General features: G+C 50.0%; 1 protein-coding gene across 3 annotated transcripts in view; it reads left to right on the top strand.

The window, feature by feature from the left end:
• The first annotated feature begins 16,623 nt into the window (after positions 1-16,623).
• ZNF652 (zinc finger protein 652) overlaps positions 16,624-19,341 on the top strand; it is a 70,464-nt gene continuing 67,746 nt past the window's right edge. For all 3 annotated transcript variants that reach the window (XM_079903649.1, XM_079903650.1, XM_079903652.1), the window contains exon 1: positions 16,624-17,183. The gene's annotated coding sequence lies outside the window, so the exon portion shown is untranslated. The remainder of the gene's footprint in view (positions 17,184-19,341) is intronic.

A 19,341-nucleotide genomic window follows, 5' to 3' on the forward strand; every position in this document is an offset into this window, starting at 1 on the left:
GGCCTGGTCAGGGAACCAAGAGGCCCGCAAGCCATGCATCGTGGCCAAAAAAAAAAAAAGAAAAAGAAAAGGAAAGCAAGCAAGCAAGCTTGAGCTTGAGGTGGCTGATATAGCCAGGAGGGGCTTGGAGAAAGAGGAAATGGTGGTGCAGTGATGGAAATGACGTGGGGTTGCAGAAGACTCCCTTCAGAGTGAATCAGGGAACCTTGGACATGGAGCCATGGGCAATGTACGACACGTGGGGTCTGCAGGGGGAAACACAGAAGCAAGGGTACCAGAGGGGTTGACAGGGCTCCCCCACTCCCTAGCTCATGGCTAGAAACCTGCAAATTATCACAGTTTCCATTGCCTAGTTAAATGACATTGCGGATTATATTATCTAAATTGAACTAAATTAACCTTCACGAAATGGACACGGGGTTTAAAAAGATTCCTGCAAAGGAGCTGCAGGTTAAAGATCACACTAATTCAGCAAAGCACTGCACTGGCACACAAGAAAGTGTCACCACTGGCGCTTGTCACACGAGCTCTTTGTCAGCCCCATCAGGAGGTTAACACGGGGACAACCCGATCAGGTCTGACACGATGACAGCCACAAAACTTTTTTTTGTAATTTGTAATTATCAAGGTCACTATTTGATATGTGAATTATACTTTCCACCATGGTTAAAAACAAACCTCACCCAAGTATATACTGTGCCCTGAGATATAAGGATAGTAGGCTGTGTGTACACTTTGTAAGTAATTGAACTTATATGAAGGGCGCATGCTCGAATTTTATAATTGATGAGACGTAACTTCTCAGTTTGAGAGTTAACATCTCACTCAGGATTTGATTTGGGGGGAAAATTCTTAAGTCATAGGTTTCGGGTCCCAGGGCACGAACTGCTTTCCTACTTTATCAGTTCCACACATCTGCAGTGCTGTGTATTGTATTTACCTCTTAGAACAAAGGATGCTTGTACTCAAAGTGTGGCCGCAATGGCTCACTTCTCTTTCATTGCCATGGTCCTTCTCTTCTTTCTGGGGATGAGGGAAAGATTAGTTGAGCTCCCTGGAGAAAAGCATTAAGTAAATACAAGGCGTTGCCGAAGTTATTCTTACTGTTATTAACAACACTAACAGGCAGCAGCAGGGAACACGGCTCCAAGGTGTTCTCATAGGATCCAGGTGAGAGGCTTCGAAACACATCCAACCTCTCATCTCTTAACAACACTTGAATCCAGGGGTCCTGCTGGCATATGAGTCCCACGGCACATGGAGGCTGATGGGGCTTAGAAAAACGGAAGCCCCCAAGGGATGGGATTGCCATTCTCTGAGGAAGGGAAGAGCTCGCCTCCTGCTAGGCAGCGTCCAAGTTCAGACTGGACCAGCGACTGGTTGAGAAAAGCCTTCCGCATGTCGGCCCAATGCTAGGGAGCTAATACCTTCACCGGATACTTGGGTACCTGCGTTCCACTACCCCGAGGAAACTGGGGAGAACACACATGCGTACAATTTTATATTAAAATAATTACTTTTACTTTTTCAAAGCACATTTGTGTGGGGAAGTTAATAGGGTGGGGATGATTATTTGCCACAATTTATGCCCGACACTTATTTATTGAGCATGTGTCGTGTATGCAGGATGCTGTACTAGGCGCTATGAGGACACAGAGGTGGAGACCTCAGCACACTGACGACCCCAGTGGGCAAGCTGAGATATGCACATAACCAGGGCAGAGGGTGGACCCAGGGACTTGAGGTTCAGACAAAGAAGAACCAGCATTCCAAGGTGGGAAGAGAGTCAGGCAGTCATGGAAGCAATGATCTCTGGCCTGGACCTCAAAGGCTAGGAAGGTCTGGCCAGGTAGAAATGAAGAAAATGACATTCCCAAAGAAGGATGGCAACCCCAGAATGGGAAAGCATGGGATATGCATGACCAACAGCAGGGAGTCACTTGTGGCTGGCATCTGGAGGGTGAAGAAGAGTGGGGTTGGAAAGGTGAATTAGAACCAGATCTTTGGGACTTCCCTGGTGGTCCAGTGGTTAAGACGCCACGCTTCCATTGGAGGGGGCCGTGGTTCGATCCCTGGTCAGGGAACTAAGATCCTGCAGGCTGCACGGCACGGCCAAGAAAACAAAGAACCGGATCTTCAACAGCCATATGCTGGACTACGGGATTCAGAGTTTATCTTCAGTGAACAAGGGGGAACCTTGGAAGTTTTGGGGCAGGTGAGACAGTGAACCCAAAGAAGTTAAAAACAAAACGAAACTTGCTCAAGGTCCTACCGCGAGTTAATGTGTGGCCCAGCCAGGACTTGAATTCTGATTTGTATTGACACAGGCAAAGCTCCTGGACCTCAAGCTGACCAGACAAAAATGGGTCTGTGGGAAAGCGCTCCAGGCCAGGGATGGCCAGAGTGCTTCTCTGGGAAACCCAGGAGCCCAAGCCTCCAGGGAGCCTGGCGTCCTACCCTCGACCCTCTAGTCGAGCTCACTCTTCCCATGGGGAACCTGGGGGCTGGATGAGCCAGGAGCTGGACTGCAGTCCTTGGGAACCCAAATGGATTGGGCTGGGAATGGCTAAGTGTGGGATCACTGCAGTAAAATCAAGGGAAAGGAGCCCTCGGAGTGTCTCGGGGTGTGGGGAGCGCAGGGCGTGGGCCTCGCATTCCTGGACGGTTGAGACGCCACAGCCGATGATTATCATTATTATTCCTGCTCTGGCGTCTCCGAGCTTTCATCCTGCAGGACCCTGCCTTGCTGGCCGGGCTTCACCAACTAGCAAGTCCTCCTGGGGTGGGGCAGGGCAGGGCGGGCGGCTCCTGGCTGCAAGGGAACACAACACCATTGTGGGTTTCTTCCCCAGTGAGACCAGGGAACTTCCGAACCCTGGAAGCAGGGGCAGACTTTCTCAAGGGGGAAACTGAGGCACAGAGCCAGGGTATGATGTGACCGAGATCATGGGGGCCTCCCTCTCCTGCTGCTACTCATTAGACCATACTACTTATCCTTCCCCAACTGGAGCAGATCTTGTCGGCCTGGAGGGGAGCCAGGGAAGGCGTGGATGCTGGAAGAGAGAATTGGGTCTGGGCCAGGACAGCAGAACTGGTACCTTCCTTGCCAGGTGCTGTGGGCATCACGAGGTCAGGCTCCTGGTTTCTTGTCTCTCTGGAAGTTCCTTCCTTATGGGTGGATCTTCCCCAAGCCCCTGAGGGAGGCCAACGCTGCAGACACGGATGTGCAAAATGCCTGGCTCTCTCGCCTCAGATGCTACCTTCAGCACCTGGAGAGGAAGAGCCCCGGCCTCATAAAGATGGGTCAGGCCAGGGGCAGAGGCCCAGATGACGGCTCCGAGACAGGGAAAGGGTCGTGTGTGCCCGCACGCACACATCTGCTTATGCCAGGCTTCCAGCAGTGACACGTCCCTGCCTGCCCAGATGAGATCAAAGAGAGAAAGACTAGGAGGAAACAGCACCTGATGGCTGGGTGGGGGGCTGGGTGGGATCCTATCGGCAGCGGGAACCGCAAGGAGAAGGGAGGGAGTGACCTGACCAGCTGAGGCTGAGACCCAGTTGGCAGGCGCTAGAGTCACCTTTCCTACTCTCTGCTGTCCACCTAGGGAGCCGCGATCTTTGGGAACATCTTCTGGCTTAAAGCAGAGGTGGGACGACACAGAAGAGTGGGCTGAGGAGCTTGGAGGAGAGAAGACAGTAAACAGGGCTTCAGGGGCCCGCACAAGCTCTCACATCCTCAGTGCCTCCCAGAGCCAGCCAACCAGCATTCATTTATCTAGCATTTACTAAGCAGCTACTGTGTGCAAGGCGCTCACTCTGCTTGGAGCTGTGGGTGTAGATGCTTAAGACACGGCCTCTGCCCTCGGGAGAAAGACACATCTTCCTATTTGGTTTCACCCCCACTCCACACAGCGCAACGCCAGGATCCCGGGCTGGGTCCCAAGGCGTCTTCCTCTTTGGCCATTTTTGGCTATTACTGCACTGGCTCTTCTGTTTCCACCGTCAGCTCTGAGTTCACACAGCAGCAAGGCTCCCTAGAGCTCTTACCGCATTCTTGACACTCACCCGGCTGAAACATTCACCCTTCAGCCACAAAAGTCATCTCTGGAGCTCGCCACTGCGATTAGGTGGCTCCCAGAAGATGCACTGTTCTTCGGGTAACCCTACCCTCTTCCAGATCAAATACAGCCTGTAAAACCCGCGCCCGCTTGCCTTCTCCTGTCGGCGATCCGAAGAACCTGCAGGGGTTCCCTGTTACTCAGCAGATACAAATGGAACTTTGGGGCTATTTTCCAGAGCCCTTCCATGCATTTCTTACCCAATGGTGTCCCTACGCACCCCCAACACACCCATCTTGTAATGTAACTCAACATCTAAGCAAGAGCGAAGAGCTCTTTAAGGGAATCACTTCCACATTTATAGTTGATTTATTCAACAAATATTTAATAACAGCCGCTCTGTACCAGGCACTGTGATACACACTGAAATGGCTCTATTGGTGTCTAGGGCACACATGCCTCCTGTCCTGGGGGAGCCCATGAACTAGCAGTCAGGACAGACACTAATAATGAAAACAGAATGGTATGTGTGGTCAGACTGGATGACCATCCGGGGTTCCTGAGAGTCTGGGCATTTCCACTGTGGCCGCAGAGATCTCCTTTACTTCCTGCCTGGATTCTTCACAGAGCAGAGTGTGCCTTGCTGGGGAGGAGTGAAGAATGTTCCAACAGGATGTCCACATGGTAAGACCCCAAGGGCATCAGCCCCCATTCTGTTCTCTCCATGGGGGCGGGGGTGCCTAGGTCCCGCCCTTCATGAATTCAGTCTCCTAGGGAAGTGACACAGGAAGCAGGGACAGAATTAAGAGCTTAAGAATTCCACGTCCATATATGTATACATATAGCTGATTCACTTTGTTATAAAGCAGAAACTAACACACCATTGGAAAGCAATTATACTCCAATAAAGATGTTTTTAAAAAAAAAAAGAGAATTCCACGTCCAAACAAACCATTTGGGCCATGAAACTGACAAGGGCTGCAAAAGGCACTTCCCGATTTCACCATGCTGGGAAATACCAGGTCCCGCCACCTCTCCAGAAAGCAGCCACCTTGTTGAGGGTGAAATCCACTCTCCTCTGTTCTCTGACTACATCGCCCATGAGAGGTAGTACCCCTGTTTCATTTGGAAACTTGTCCATGAATGAAGGCTCTAACCTCTCATGCAGATGTTGGATGTTGAGTCAGTGTTTAACCACTGTAATTGGCAGAAAAAGTCCTCCAACTATCTAACCAAGAAGAGACACTGCAAATTCCACCCTCTTGCTCATCTGCTGCTCTCTGTGGGATGCAGAAAATAAGGAAAAGTTATAAAGCATTCCCTACTCCTGATGTTCCCAGAAAACTTCTGTAAAACTGACATACGGGGCTTCCCTGGTGGCGCAGTGGTTGCGAGTCCGCCTGCCGATGCAGGGGACACGGGTTCGTGCTCCAGTCCGGGAAGATCCCACGTGCCGCGGAGCGGCTGGGCCCGTGAGCCATGGCCACTGAGCCTGCGCGTCCGGAGCCTGTGCTCCGCAACGGGAGAGGCCACAACAGTGAGAGGGCCGCGTACCGCAAGAAAACAAAACAACACCTGACATATTTTAAAGGGCTTCAGATCTGATGACCCTCATTCTCTCTAAGTGTCAGCATCCCATATGGAAATTTTTTTAGAGGTAGTGACGGTGGGTGTAGGTGGGGGGGACACATTCTTGAATACAAGCCTCCTGGGTGCTTTCCTGGGCCCCTCTCCTGGTGGGGGTCTCTCCCTGTTTGGTGCCTCTGACACCTGGTTGTGAAACTGGAATGGGCCCCAAGAATGCTGTGGAGGTGGCAGGCGAGGCGTGGCTGGCATGTGCAGGGCAGCAGCAGAGCATTGCTTCTGAGGGGTGCCTGGTAGAAGTGAAAGGGGCTTGAGCTCTAAAACAAGAAAAGCGTCAGAGAAAGAAAATGTTCAAAGGCTGCTGCCCTATGTTTGTGGGAGTTTCCTGAATCAACGGGCAAATCCTTACATTAGAAAGAGTTTCTTTCCCTCCTTCCTCCCTCCCTCCCTCCCTTCTTTTCTTCCTTCCTTTCTTTTCTCTCTCTTTTTCAAGGGAAACACCTTTCTCCTCTCTTCCAGCCTCAATTCTACCATCCTTTCAGGTCAAGCTAACGGCCAACCTCTTTCATACAACTTTCCCATCTAGTCAGTCTCTGGTGGTCCGCTCCTTTCTCTGAATTCCCATTGAATTCTATTACACTCCGGGGTTTGGTATGACTCCACAGTGTCTCGTGTTCCCCAGCTGTTTTATGTACATGAGTCTTGTCTCCCCAACCAGGCTGTAGATGTCTAGAGGGCAGAGGCCATTCCTTACATTTTGGAGTCCCTCAGCCCAGGGCTGGGTATGTAATAGGCCTTTATTGAGACCTTCATTTGCCTTTTGCTTCTCATTAAACATCAGATAATTCACACAGGAAAAAAAATTCATAAGTGTAATAAATGTGAATAAGCCTTCATTTGGGGAGAGTCACCAACCGTCTTATACAACATCAGAGAATTCTTACTGGAGAGAAACCTGTATCTGATGTGTCCGTGCGAGAGCCCTCGGGTGAGTCTGGAGGCTTGGACGGCACATCTGACTCAGTGGCCAGGAATTTAATTACATAGAATGTGATGTGCGGAAACCTTCGCTCAAGATGAGACCCAACATCGGCGTGGACATTAGAGAGAAACCATGAATCCGAAGAATGTGGAAAAACCTCCCTCGAGATCTTCACCAACCAGCATCAGAGGATTCACCTGAGAATCAAGAGCAGTGTAGATGCAGGGGATACAATAGGCCGCGAAGTGGCCACAGCTCCTGTCTCCGTACAGCTCGTCTCTAGACCCATTTCCCAGCTGAAAAAATTGAGACTTGGAGAGGAAGCATTGTCTACCGTGGGTACAGCTGGAATATCACAAAACTTCGATTAGCACTTCTTCTTTTTTAACTTGAAACACTCCCGTGTCTCACTTTCTTTGTCATTATCTCTCACTAGGGAAGGGAAGGGATGATTTCCCCCCTAACGCTTGTTATCAACGGAGAAACGGGGCTGGAGGGGCTGCATCACTGGTCCAGTGCACAGGTCAGGATAAGAGCTCTATTCTCTGGGGACCTTAATTTGATGTGCTGGGGACCACGCTAGGTACTAAGGGAGACCAAAGGTGAGAAGAGAGGTCCTGTGCCCTCAAATAGCTTTTAACCCAGGGAGGGAAGTGACCGGTCCTTAATATCTGCTTTAACAAAAGTGCACATGAATTGCAGCAGAGGCATGAAATGCAGGAAAGGAGCCCTACGTTCCTTTGGGGGAAGTAGGAAAAGCCTCACAGAGGAGGTATTGTTTTAGCTGAGACATAAAGGATGAGGAGTTTGCCAGACAAACAAGGGAGGATAGGGTGTTCCAGGCAAAGGCGTTGACGTAAGAAAGGGCACGGCTGTCGAGGATCCTGAAGAAGTTCAGTATGTAAAGCATGGGGTGGGGGGCATAAGCTAGCCAGGCACTCAGACAGGGGGAAGATAACGTGAGGCCCTTGAACGCCTTGCAAAGCAGTTCAGATTTCCCTTTAAGCAATGGAAGCTGTATTAGTTTCCTACTGCTGCTGTAACACATCACCAAACACTGAGTGGCATGAAACAAGACAGACGTATTATCTGACAGTTCTGGAGGCCAGAAGCTTCACCTGGCCAGAATCAGGGCGGCAGCGGGCTGTGTTCCTTCTGGAGGCTTTAGGGAAGGGTCCGCTCTTTGCCTATCCCTGTTTCTAGAAGCTGCCCACATTCCTTGGTGCTTGTCCCTCTCCCATCTTAAAGCCAGCAATCACACCGTTCTGACCACCGCTTCCTGGTCACATCTCCTTCTCTGACTCGCATGTTCTTGCCTCCCTCGTCTAAGGACCTTTGTGATTAGATTGGACCCACTGGATAATCCAGGCTAAGGTCTGCATTTCAAGATCCTTAACTTTAATCCCATTTGCGAAGTCCCTCCCACCAATGTAAGGTAACATAGTCACAGGTTCCAGGTTTAGGGAGCCACTATTCTGCTTATCACAGGAGCCGTTCAAGAATTCTGAGCAGGAGAGTGGTGTGACTGAATTGGGGTGTCGGGCAGTACAGCATTGTGGTTCAAAGGAGTCTGACCCCCTGGGTTCAATCCTGAGTCTGTCACCTAAGGCTTATGTGACCTTAAGTTATTTCCTACTTTACTTCCCTCTGCCTTGGTTTCCTCATCTGTGAAATGCGGATACCTACCTCAAAAGGAAGTTGGAAGGATTCTATGGGATAACAGAGGCGCAACATTTAGGACAGTGGAAAGCACTCAATAAGCTGGGGACATCTAGGTGCTTAGTAGGTGCTAAGAACAGCAACCTGGTCAGGAAAAAGACATGCACAGTCAATGCCACGCAGAGCAGAACCAAGCTTCCTATGGGGCCCATTTCCACAGGACCATCAACACGACAGGAAGGAGGTCTCCAAGCACCAGGGGATTCTTAGGCACAGAGGAAATATGCAGCTCCTCCGAATGGCAACACATTGCTCAGGGGAACACGCACCTTCTTCGTCTCTGTTGGCAAAATGAAATGAGGGATGTAAGTTGCCCCTGTCTGTTCCCATTCTTAGGTGAGGCTCCGTCTGTGTTGGATAATATTAGAGAGTAGGTGATGTTTTGTCTTAAGCTCTTCCCTGAGATCTCTGAAACAGCTGTTTGGTTTGACACAGGGCCAGTTAAAGACCTGGTGACATCTTACCTATGCACCCAGTGTGATGGTAAGCGTGCTTCTGAGTCGATGGGCACCTGGTTTAGGGCCTCTTGCTTCCCTATCTCCTCTGTCCCCATTTTTCTGTCACCAATGAACCTGAAGCTATATGAGAATATCTCTTTCCTGTTGCTTTTTTCTCTAAGGAACTCCAAAGGAGTGGCTTTGGATCTCCTAGAAGTTTACCTGCAAGTGGATAAAACACAGGACACCCAGTTAAATCTGAACTTTTGGATAAGCAATGAATAATTTTAGTAGGTCCCAAATGTTACTATGTGTTTAGTACTACTTTAAAACCAGATTATTTGATTAACCAGAATACTCCGTTCCCTTAGTCCACCATATAACACTTTACTCTATGTTCTGTGATGTAATCTGCAAGGGAGATTGGTATTCAAGCCCTGAAAGTTCTAGTACCTTCTAGAAGGTGGCTTTCTCTGGACTAATACAGGGAAGGCAGGGAAGGCTGTGTTCCTAGAGGGATGGCAAGGGTCAGAATAGTAAGGACTGGTCCCTCTTATTTCCCTGATACGAATGGTGATAGCACTTCAGCTGTGACACAGTTTCTTCTTCTGCCCAACTGTGAGATTCAGCGAAGCTCAGATCCTGCTCTGTATCTCACCTGCCCTCGCCATTAATGGGGAGCATCATTCCCACTGCTCCATGACCTAAGGATACCCATTCTGTTAGGCATACTGAGATTTTTTTGTCTATATTGCTGTCTTTGATGTTGAATAGGTTAACGAGGATGACTCTCACCATCTATGGCATGTAAGTGAAAGTCTGTCTTCGGATTGAGTGTGTGTCATTGGTAGTCACTGTTACGTGAAACACACAAATAAAAGAACGGTTGAAATCTGCAAGGGTAGTCACTATTGGCACTAGGTTTGCTCAGCGTTTGGCTCCCAGGCTGCATCCCATATGACTCTGCAATCTAGAATGATCCTCCTTTTTTTACTCACCTCTAGCTCTCACTCTAAACTTCCGTCCTTGGTCTGTGGGGGGGTAAACACCTGAAATCCTCCAATTTACCTTGTTTGCAGGCCAAGGCTCAGCCTTGCCACCAGTTCCGGCTTCAAGCAGATGGTCAGTTCCTGGTCACTCCCTGGTTATCTGCAGGCCACTCTCCACTGCAGCATATTATCCAGCCTGGTGCTGTCAGGTGGGACTTGAGTTTTCACATCAAAGCTGTTTAGACGTGTTGTGATGGCTGATTTCTACATCTCTATACGCACCCCATTTAAGTATCATTTCAGAGACCCTATAAGTAAACGCAAAAGATTATAACAGTTTATGAAATGGGAAGTGAACCCTGGATTTTACCCCCCTGGATGTGAACGAACCCACCCAGCCAATGGCAGGAGGCTGGGCCCCACAGGATTAACTGTGTCCTCTAGCGCCTCCATCACTTCTAGAAAAAGGTGGCCCTGAGGGGCCAGGGGAATTAATGACTTAATGCCTACAAAGCTCTAGGAACAACTTGCTGCAGGTAAGGTCTCATTATCGTTAATTGTTGTTATTATTGTTGTTATTGTTGTTCTTAACCCAACTCCTGTGAAAAGCTGCCACAGCTTAGTTAACGCCCTCAGGTCAGGGGTTTAATGAATACCTCTGAATGCCAGAGGCCCCAGGCACTGGGTTCCCGCCCCCCCCACATCCAGGCTCCACCTCCTCTGAGCTCCACCTCCTCTGAGCTCCGCCTTCAGGGTCCTCTCCACCCCCAGATCTTCCCAGGCGCTACCTGAGGGGCTCCATCATTCTTCAGTCCTGCTAACAACTCCAGGTCCCACTGCAGCCCCCAGTTTCAGACACCCTCATCCCCTTTGCCACCCCTCCCCCATAATCTCACACACCTCCTTTGGCCATGCCTTCCCTTTTCTGCAGTTTTCTGGCCCCCCCCAACACGATTATTGGGGCTCCCAAACTGTTCTCCTGAGACGAGCCTTTTGAGGGTCACAAAAGCTAAGAGGGGGTTCCCTGAGCCCTGTCCTTCCCCCTTGCAGCCCCCATGTCCTGCACTGCATCCCAGGTCTCCCATCCCACCTCTGTGAGAATTTGGGGATTGTTCCTCAGGTAGCGAGGCCGGTTGGGCGGATTGCCAGGTTTAGGGTTGCGGAGTCTGGCATGAACTCACAGCCCCGTGCAGCCGCCTTCTTTAATTAATTAATTCCAATTTTTAAAAACCATGTCTTCCATTGGACCTCAGTGCATGCCTCTGGGGCATATGTCACATCAATTACTGACAACAATTAAGCACGCTGCCTAAAAGAATCCCAGAACCTCTTTAAAGACTCCAACACAATTCGGGCCTAACTGCCTTAGATCACTCCCCTGCAGATGAACCTTGAGGCAGAACCCCCCCAGGGGAGGAACTGGGCTGCAACAGTCCATTTAGAGATGGGAGATGTTCTCCTGCTGTGGGTCCCTGCCCTGGGCTGCCCACACTCCCTAACCCCAGGATTCCTCTTGGCCTTTGCTTAGATATCCAGGAAGCTAAGCTATTGCAGGTAGTGTGGTAGCCTGTTTTCTCTGGGGTAGTACCAGCGTCCCTCAGATCCCAAAGCCCACCTCTCTACTGTCCTAACTGGCCATCTTGCATGGATAAAGATGAATCTCAGACCCTCACACAACAGGACAGAGACTAAGTTAATCTGTCCTTCCATCCGTAGAGATGGTAGACGCAGGGTTAACTGATGCTTTCACAAGTGGTTTGAATGAGGAGGATGGTTAGAGAGGCTGCTTGAGGGCAGAGATGATTTCTTCATGGTCCTTGATTCCCACCTTGCATGACAGACACTTAGTAGTTATTTCAGGAAGGTTGATAGAATGTTGAAGACAAGAAGGGGAAAGAGCAGCAGTGCAGCTGCAAATAGTTTTTCCGCGCGTGAAGCAAGTAGGCAGAATGGGATTGGCCTAAAACCTTAGCCTCATTAACACTGTCCTTTCTACCCAACTGGAATTTAAAAAATCATTAATAGGCCAGCTAAGCATGGCTTTCCTTATCTATTTAACTCATTTCTTTATTGGCGTATGTGAGTCGACCGTGAATCACTTTGTCCTTTTATGTTGGCCAGAATCGTGGCTGGCCATCTGAGTCCAAACTTCCAGACAGCAGAGACCACATCTGTTCCATGTGCTTTGTATGGTGTCCAGCAAAGGGCTGCAGTACCGTGTCACAGACAAGTCCTGGACTTGGACCCTGGAGACCCAGGATTTCATTCTGGCCATGTTACCCTTAAAATCCGGACGTTGTTTTTAATTTGCTGTGAAAAATAAAGCGCAGAAATGTTTTCTGCCCTTCCTACCTCCCAGGGTTGAGGGAAGGATTAAATGAAATACTGTAAAAGAAAGATTTGTAGAAACTGTCACATATGTGTTTTCTGTTTGTTTTTTGGGTTTTTTGTTCGGTTTTGGTTTGGGGTTTTTTTGGCTGCATTGGGTCTTTGTTGCTGTGTGCAGGCTGTCTCTAGTTGCAGTGAGCGGGGGCTACTCTTGGCTGCGGTGCGCGGGCTTCTCATTGCGGTGGCTGGTCTTTGCTGTGGAGCACGGGCTCTAGGCGCGCAGGCTTCCGTAGTTGTGGCACGTGGGCTCAGTAGTTGTGGCTCGTGGGCTCTAGAGCACAGGCTCAGTAGTTGTGGCGCACGGACTTAGTTGCCCCGCAGCATGTGGGATCTTCCCAGACTAGGGATCGAACCCGTGTCCCCCACATTGGCAGGTGGATTCTTAATCACTGCGCCAACAGGAAAGTCCCCATATGTGTGTTTTCTTTTTAATTATGAAATGCATTTTGATGATAAGGACACCAGAGGAATCATGATCCAAACTCTGAGATGTTTCAAATGGAGAAGCTGATGTATAGAGACCACAGCTGTAGGGAACTATGAACCAAATGATGGTCCCAGGCCATGCTATGGCTAAAACCAGCCGAGACTGAAGTGACACTGGCTATCTCAATGGCCTCCCTCATCTCCATCCCCAAAGCAAAACAGCTCCACTCACATACCTGGCCTTGTGGTGCATTCTGGCATTTGTTTTAACTTTTCTCTGGAATTTTAGTGGGGGTGGTGGGAGCTGAGGGGGCACAGAATGAAAGTGCCCATGGACCACATATACACATGTCCACAAGTGCACGCACACGTACGAGCCCCATGACAGACAAGCCAAAAGTCCAGCTTTCTGAACTGTCTTTAAACATTATTGCTTAAAGATCTGAGAAAAAAGAAGTGAATACAAAATGGGAGTCCAGGACAGCTTTATCCATTCTGTAAAAGGGGCAGTTTCCAAAAGGAAGGGCTTAAAGATGAGAATTGGATAGTAACTCTTAGGAAAGGAATGGAATTCCAAGGTATTAACGAACACAGTCAACTTTCTAAAGTAGAATCCTAGGTATCAGCTCTGGAAGGCACTAAGAGCCATATAATCCCCTCTTTTTACAAAGCCTCAGAGGTGGAGTGACTGTACAAAGGTCACAGCACTACAAGTATTAGGGCCTAGGAGACCACGACCAGGGCTCTGGCCCCAAGTCCGGTGCAGTAGGACGGGGTTACATTAGTTAATGGGTGGGCAGGGAGCCACAACCACTGCCCCTCTATAAGTACAGGTGGCAAGAACTATTACTGACTATAATTGACTGGGGGTACACCCCTGGAAACTTGGGGAGCAAAGAAACGCAGTGAATAGGGAGCTTGTACCAGCCTGTCCAGCTCACCTTACAGGAACAAGATAACTCTGCTGCTGTTTAAATTAAATTTGTGAAGGTTTCCAGAGCTGTCAAAATATAAAGAATTTTCACTAAAATTTTTAAATCAAAAAAAAAAAAAAATGGTGGGCCTAGTGGTTAGGATTCCAGGCTTTCACTGCCATGGCCCAGGTTCATTCCCTGGTCAGGGAACTGAGATCCCGCAAGCCACGTGGCGTGACCAAAAGAAAAAGGCGGGGGGCAGGGGGTTCTGTTGGTTTCTGCCCACGGCCTTAATGAGAAAGTTAGTGAAGAACTATCCAGGGCCAGGAAACCAGGATGACAGAAGCCTCGTCTTCCAATAAGGCCAGATGTGGGTGCTAAATGTTGCCTATAATGACTGCTAAGACGAAGAAGGGAGGCACTGGGACTAGCAAAGTGATGACAGCCCTTCTTCCTGTAGCTTCTCAAGGGGGAAGAGTTAAGGGAGAGCAGAGGGACTGGGCTCGCCTTGCCAGGCCCAGGGCCTTCCAGAGTACCAGTTGCCAAGGCTTCAGATACACAGGGCAAGTGCCAGGGTCCTGGAGAGAGCAAGGATGAAAAAAACCATGAACTAAAGGAGATGCAGATGTAGAACTGAATATTAGAATTATCGTCCCTCACATGGCCAGGCTACCTGTTTTAAATCCAGAGGAATATGTAGCTGTTTTTCCGAGAAGGCCTGTTAAACCCTTTGACAGGACAGCACATTGGGAGTCCTGCTTTGCCTCCATTGTTGACTGGGCTGGGTGACATGGGCTGAGCCAGTAAACACACCTTGGCCTGGATTTCCTTCACTGGGAATAATACCTGTTCTGCCTGCTTCATGGGGTTGTTGCAAGATCTGATAATGGACATAACCTTTCTGCAAAAACCATAAAGCATGCTTCAGATGGAAGGTGACAATATTACTATTCCAATGACTAGGAGCCCTTCAGAGGTTTGGCCTGTGGGTAGAAACTCCTAGAGACTTGGTTCTTTAGCCGTCACTCTGCATACCCCTCTTCCAAGCAGGATAGCCCTGACAGGCAGAGGGTGGGGGATGGATCAAATGTCCAAGAAGGCAAAGCTGGACACCTCAGTCAGATATTCTAGGCTCACCAGCCTCCACGGATGCCAAGTTATTTCTCACACTGAATCTAAGTCTTTTCTCTTACTACTTATGCTTGCTTCCTCCTGTTCTGCCTGAAGATTTTCTCTACTTGCTAAAATATGATATCATTTTTAGTGTTTACCTACTGAAGACACTCACTATTGAAGAACACGACCCAAAGTTGCTAAATTGCAATCCCTAGAGTATGGAGTCCAAGTGTAATAAAAACCAAGCATAGGTTTTTGGAAGTAGCTAAGGACGGAGTTAACCCTCAAACCCCTTTATAAAGTTTCCATCTCTTCCCTAACCTTTTCCCAGACTCAGGTCATTTTACTCTCCACAGGAATTTTTGGGGGGTGCTATTTTGGGGAGAAATACCTGCATGTGTCTTCAAAATGTTGAGAGCTCAGCCTCAGTGCAAGAACATTTGTTAAGTGTGCTTTTAATAATGGAAGGATAGGGCTTCCCTGGTGGCACAGAGGTTGAGAGTCTGCCTGCCGATGCAGGGGACACAGGTTCGTGCCCCGGTCCGGGAAGATCCCACATGCCTCGGAGCGGCTGGGCCCGTGAGCCATGGCCGCTGAGCCTGCACGTCCGGAGACTGTGCTCCGGAAGGATAATAAGGAATTCCAAGTAAGATAAAATTTGGAGGGACTTCCCTGGTAGTGCAGTGATACCGGTTCGCTACCTGGTCCGGGAAGATCCCACATGCCACAGAGCAACTAAGCCCATGCGCTACAACTACTGAGCCTGCTCTCTAGAGCCCACAAGCCACAACTACTGAAGCCTGCGCGCCTAGAGCCCGAGCTCCACAGCAAGAGAAGCAACCGCAATGAGAAGCCCCCGCAATAAGCCCATGCACCGTAACAGAGTAGCCCCTGCTCGCCGCAACTAGAGAAAAGCCCGTGAGCAGCAACGAAGACCCAACACAGACAAAAATGAAAAAATAAATTTATTAAAAAAAAAAAAAAAGGGGTTTCCCTGGTGGCGCAGTGGTTGAGAGTCCGCTTGCCGATGCAGGGGACACGGGTTCATGCCCCGGTCTGGGAAGATCCCACATGCCGCGGAGCGGCTGGGCCCGTGAGCCATGGCCGCTGAGCCTGCGCATCCGGAGCCTGTGCTCCGCAACGGGAGAGGCCACAACAGTGAGAGGCCCGCGTACCGCATAAAAAAAAAAAAAAAAGTTAAACTTTGGAAATCATCAAGGAAGTTTGGTTTATGGTGGGAAAGGTCATGCCTTGGTTCTACTCCATCTAAGGCCTTTACCTTGCTGGGTTCATTTCCCCTCTCTGTACTCCAAGCACTTTCAATTATGGACTACTTCTCTTGGCTATGAACTTGGATAAATGCTACCTTGTTAGCTAATAGTACCCTTAATTATATTAATGATTAATAGCTAATTAGTCATAATGCTATAATACTTAAATGGAGGCTTCCTTTCTTTCAGCAGCTCCCTGTCTCAAGCGCACACGCGTGCGCGCACACACACTCACACACATATCCCCTTCCCTATTTCTGGCCACAGAACAAGCACGGCTCTAAATATGTTCTTCTGACCACCCTGGGTGATCTCTAAATTTCTCGTTTTATTAGCTGTCCCATTACTCTAGCGAATGACCACTACTGCTTATATTTTGCTTCTTTTATTTCTGTCTTCTGTCACTCACACAGCTCTTCAGTAACAAGGAGGGCAGAGTCAAGTTGTTTGTTTTCTTACCTTATTTCATAAACCAAAGAAGTTCTTTTACTTCTAAATCTCACTCGGGCCTACTTTTCTTCACTTCACCTTTCCCTAATCTTAACCCGCCCCCCACTTCGTGGAATCCCACCCCCCAGAACCCAAAGCTCCCTCCCACTCTACATTTTGGCTTCCTTTCAGCAGCCACGCCCCCAAACCAAGAGCGGTGCGCACGCGCACTCCACGCCTTTACCTGGGTGCCCGGGAGTGGGTGGAGTGGGGGAGGCGGGGGTGGAGCGGGAATCGGCAGTTTTGTGGGCGGCGGAGCGCTCACAATGTGAGCAGGAGGGAGAAAAGGTGCGCCGGAGCCAGCCCCGAGGGCTGCGCATGCGCGCCGCCGCGCCCAGCGGCCGGGATGCCAGGGGGGCGGGCGGAGGGAGGTGTCGGGCTCCCCGTAGGGCGGGGGGGCCGGAGAGGGAAGGGGCCGCGGGCGCGCGCGCGCTCTCGCCGGCGCTCGCCCTCCCTCCCTCCCTCCCTGCCCTCCTCTCCGCACACACAAGCACACACGCACACCCCCTCCCCTGCCTCCCTCCCCGCGCGCCGCCCGCCCCGCCGGCCCCGCTCGCCCTCGCGCGCTCGGAAGGGAGTCGCGAGACGTCGGAGCGGCGGCCACGTAGCGCTGCGGCGGCGGCGGCGGCGGCGGCGGCGGCGGCCGAGGCCGGGACTGCGGAGCGGCCCTGAGGACAGACGTTGGGCAGGGGGGAGGGGCCGGCCCGGCCGGCGGTTGTTACTCGAGCGCCGCGGCTACAGGCCCCCCGCCGCAGGGATGGACCGCCGAGGCGGTGGTCGGGGCGGCGGAGGCGGAGGCGGCCGGCCCGGGTGAGTAGGGGCCCCTGCCCCCAACGCACACGCCACAGTCGCGGCTGCGCCCCTGGCAGCAGCCCTTCCTCTCCGCCGCCCGCTGAGCCGACTGGGGCTCTGGGCGCCGGGTGAGCCCTTCGCCAAGGCAGCTGCGTCCAGTAGGCCGGAGCAGCCCCCATCCGGCGGGGAGGCCCGGGGCGCTGCGCTCTTCTGGCCCCGAGCCTGGGCCGGGGGCGCCCGCTTCTGCACCTTCGCCCCCTCCTTCCCGGACCCGGGCCGGACTCCAGTTTTGCAGAGTCCGCTCGCCCCGCGGCCCGAGGAGAGGCTGGTGTTGCACGGGTTAGCGGGCCGAGGGGGAGGTTTGCACCGGTCCTCGTCCGAGGATTCGCCTGCCCTGAAGCTGGTGGCTTGCACCCCCTACCTCCCCTTCCTTCCCTGCGGCTGCGCCCAAACCCCCAACCCCCGGGAGTATTGTGCCGCCTGAGATAAAATGTATCTAGTGTACAACCGCCCAACACTCACCCGGAGGGTAATGCAGACCTTTCTCCACCCCCACCACCTCCTCCCCTCCAATCAGGCTCTGCTTGAGATTCTTAGATGGGAGCCACTAAAGGTAGTGACACCCGCGTTACATCTGCACAGAACATGTTCATTGTCGAGGAATGTCTCCTGTAGAAATGATAAATGCCCCTGCCTCACCCTCGAAGACTGTCTTCACGATTTAAGATCCCATATGCTCTTCTTGAAGAGAGCCAGTCTTTGATCACATCTAGCATATCCCTCCCCCACAAAACACACACGCACACTTCCTGATTGCGGAACAGTCCCTGTCATCGCGGATCCATTGTCAGGAATGGCTTGTGCCAATCAAAGGAATGTGCTTTTGCCTTTGGAGAAGGGTGCCTTCCACAACCATGTTCTCAGGATGGTGCTGCGTGAGTCTGGCTTTGATTGTCCCGTGTTCAAGCATCATTATTACAGTGTTTCCCCTATATGCATCTCCCATGGACCCTCAGTAATACCTGAGTGATGCTTTTTTCCCAGTTAATTACATACATATGGTGTGTGGGAATTTCATTGTATTTTAAATTTCGTTTATTTTTGTTGTAATTTTTAACATCTATGGTCAAGGCATAGTAAATATATAGGGTAATATTTTAGGAAGAACGTGTATTTTTTCCCAGAGATGGTCAGATCCATATTGTTCTGGGAATGGCAACTAGCACGTGCTTTGTTGACACATGTATATGCTTAGGGAATGAAGAGCTGCTGTGGCTGGCATGTGAGAGTGTGTGCAGGTGATGTTCCCATGTAGGGCTGATTTGAGAGTGGTGAGCTGTACTGTGATAGGGCTGGCAGGCATCTTGGATGTTTGTATCAGGACTGTGCACATGTATTCAGATAGATACTACCTTTAGTATAATTTTGTTTAAAATGTTCACTGCTGAGTTTTAGGGATTCTGGAAAAGTCTACTTCAGTGGTTCTTAACCTTTCTTTGGAGTCATGGAAGCCTTTAGGACCCTCTTCTGGGTGAAATAGACACACATAATTTTGTATGCAATTACAGTCATCTTGAGCCTGGTCCTGGGACCTCAGGTTAAGATCTATATTATGCAAAAGTGAAAGGAATTTGAGTTTTGTGTTTTGCTTTGTTTTGTTTGTCTCTTGAGGATTGGCATTACTTTGATCCTGAGCAGTAAGCAACAAAATAGATTAAATATGTATCCTTGCATTCTGTTCTTTGATTACAGTGAGTTAGGTATTTGTAAGGTATCATTTGCCTGTCTTCCTGTAAAGAGATGTATGTGAGAGTTTAAGAAACAGTTAAAACTGAACTCAAAAGAACTTGCCTAAATTTGACCAGTTGATAACGTATATTCCTTGCACTATCTTCTAAATGTAGTAAATTTCAACAACAGTCAGTGGTCTGTTTTGTGATGTGTATCTGGAATTGTTTTGTGTTCTTTGAGGTTGATCCCATCTCTTAAAAGAAGGCCTTATCATTCCCCTAATAGAGCACCTGCTCTGTGAAGGTTTTTCAACTTTATTAAATATGATTTCATGTCTTTTTTCAGGGTGATGTTGCCATCAGAATCATCCATTTTTAAATGTTTTAATGGAAGGATTTTCAATAAACGTGATTGAAGGGGCTTATATTACAGGTTATATATTTTT

This window comes from Stenella coeruleoalba (assembly GCF_951394435.1).
Source record: "Stenella coeruleoalba genome assembly, chromosome: 19".
Taxonomy (NCBI): domain Eukaryota; kingdom Metazoa; phylum Chordata; class Mammalia; order Artiodactyla; family Delphinidae; genus Stenella; species Stenella coeruleoalba.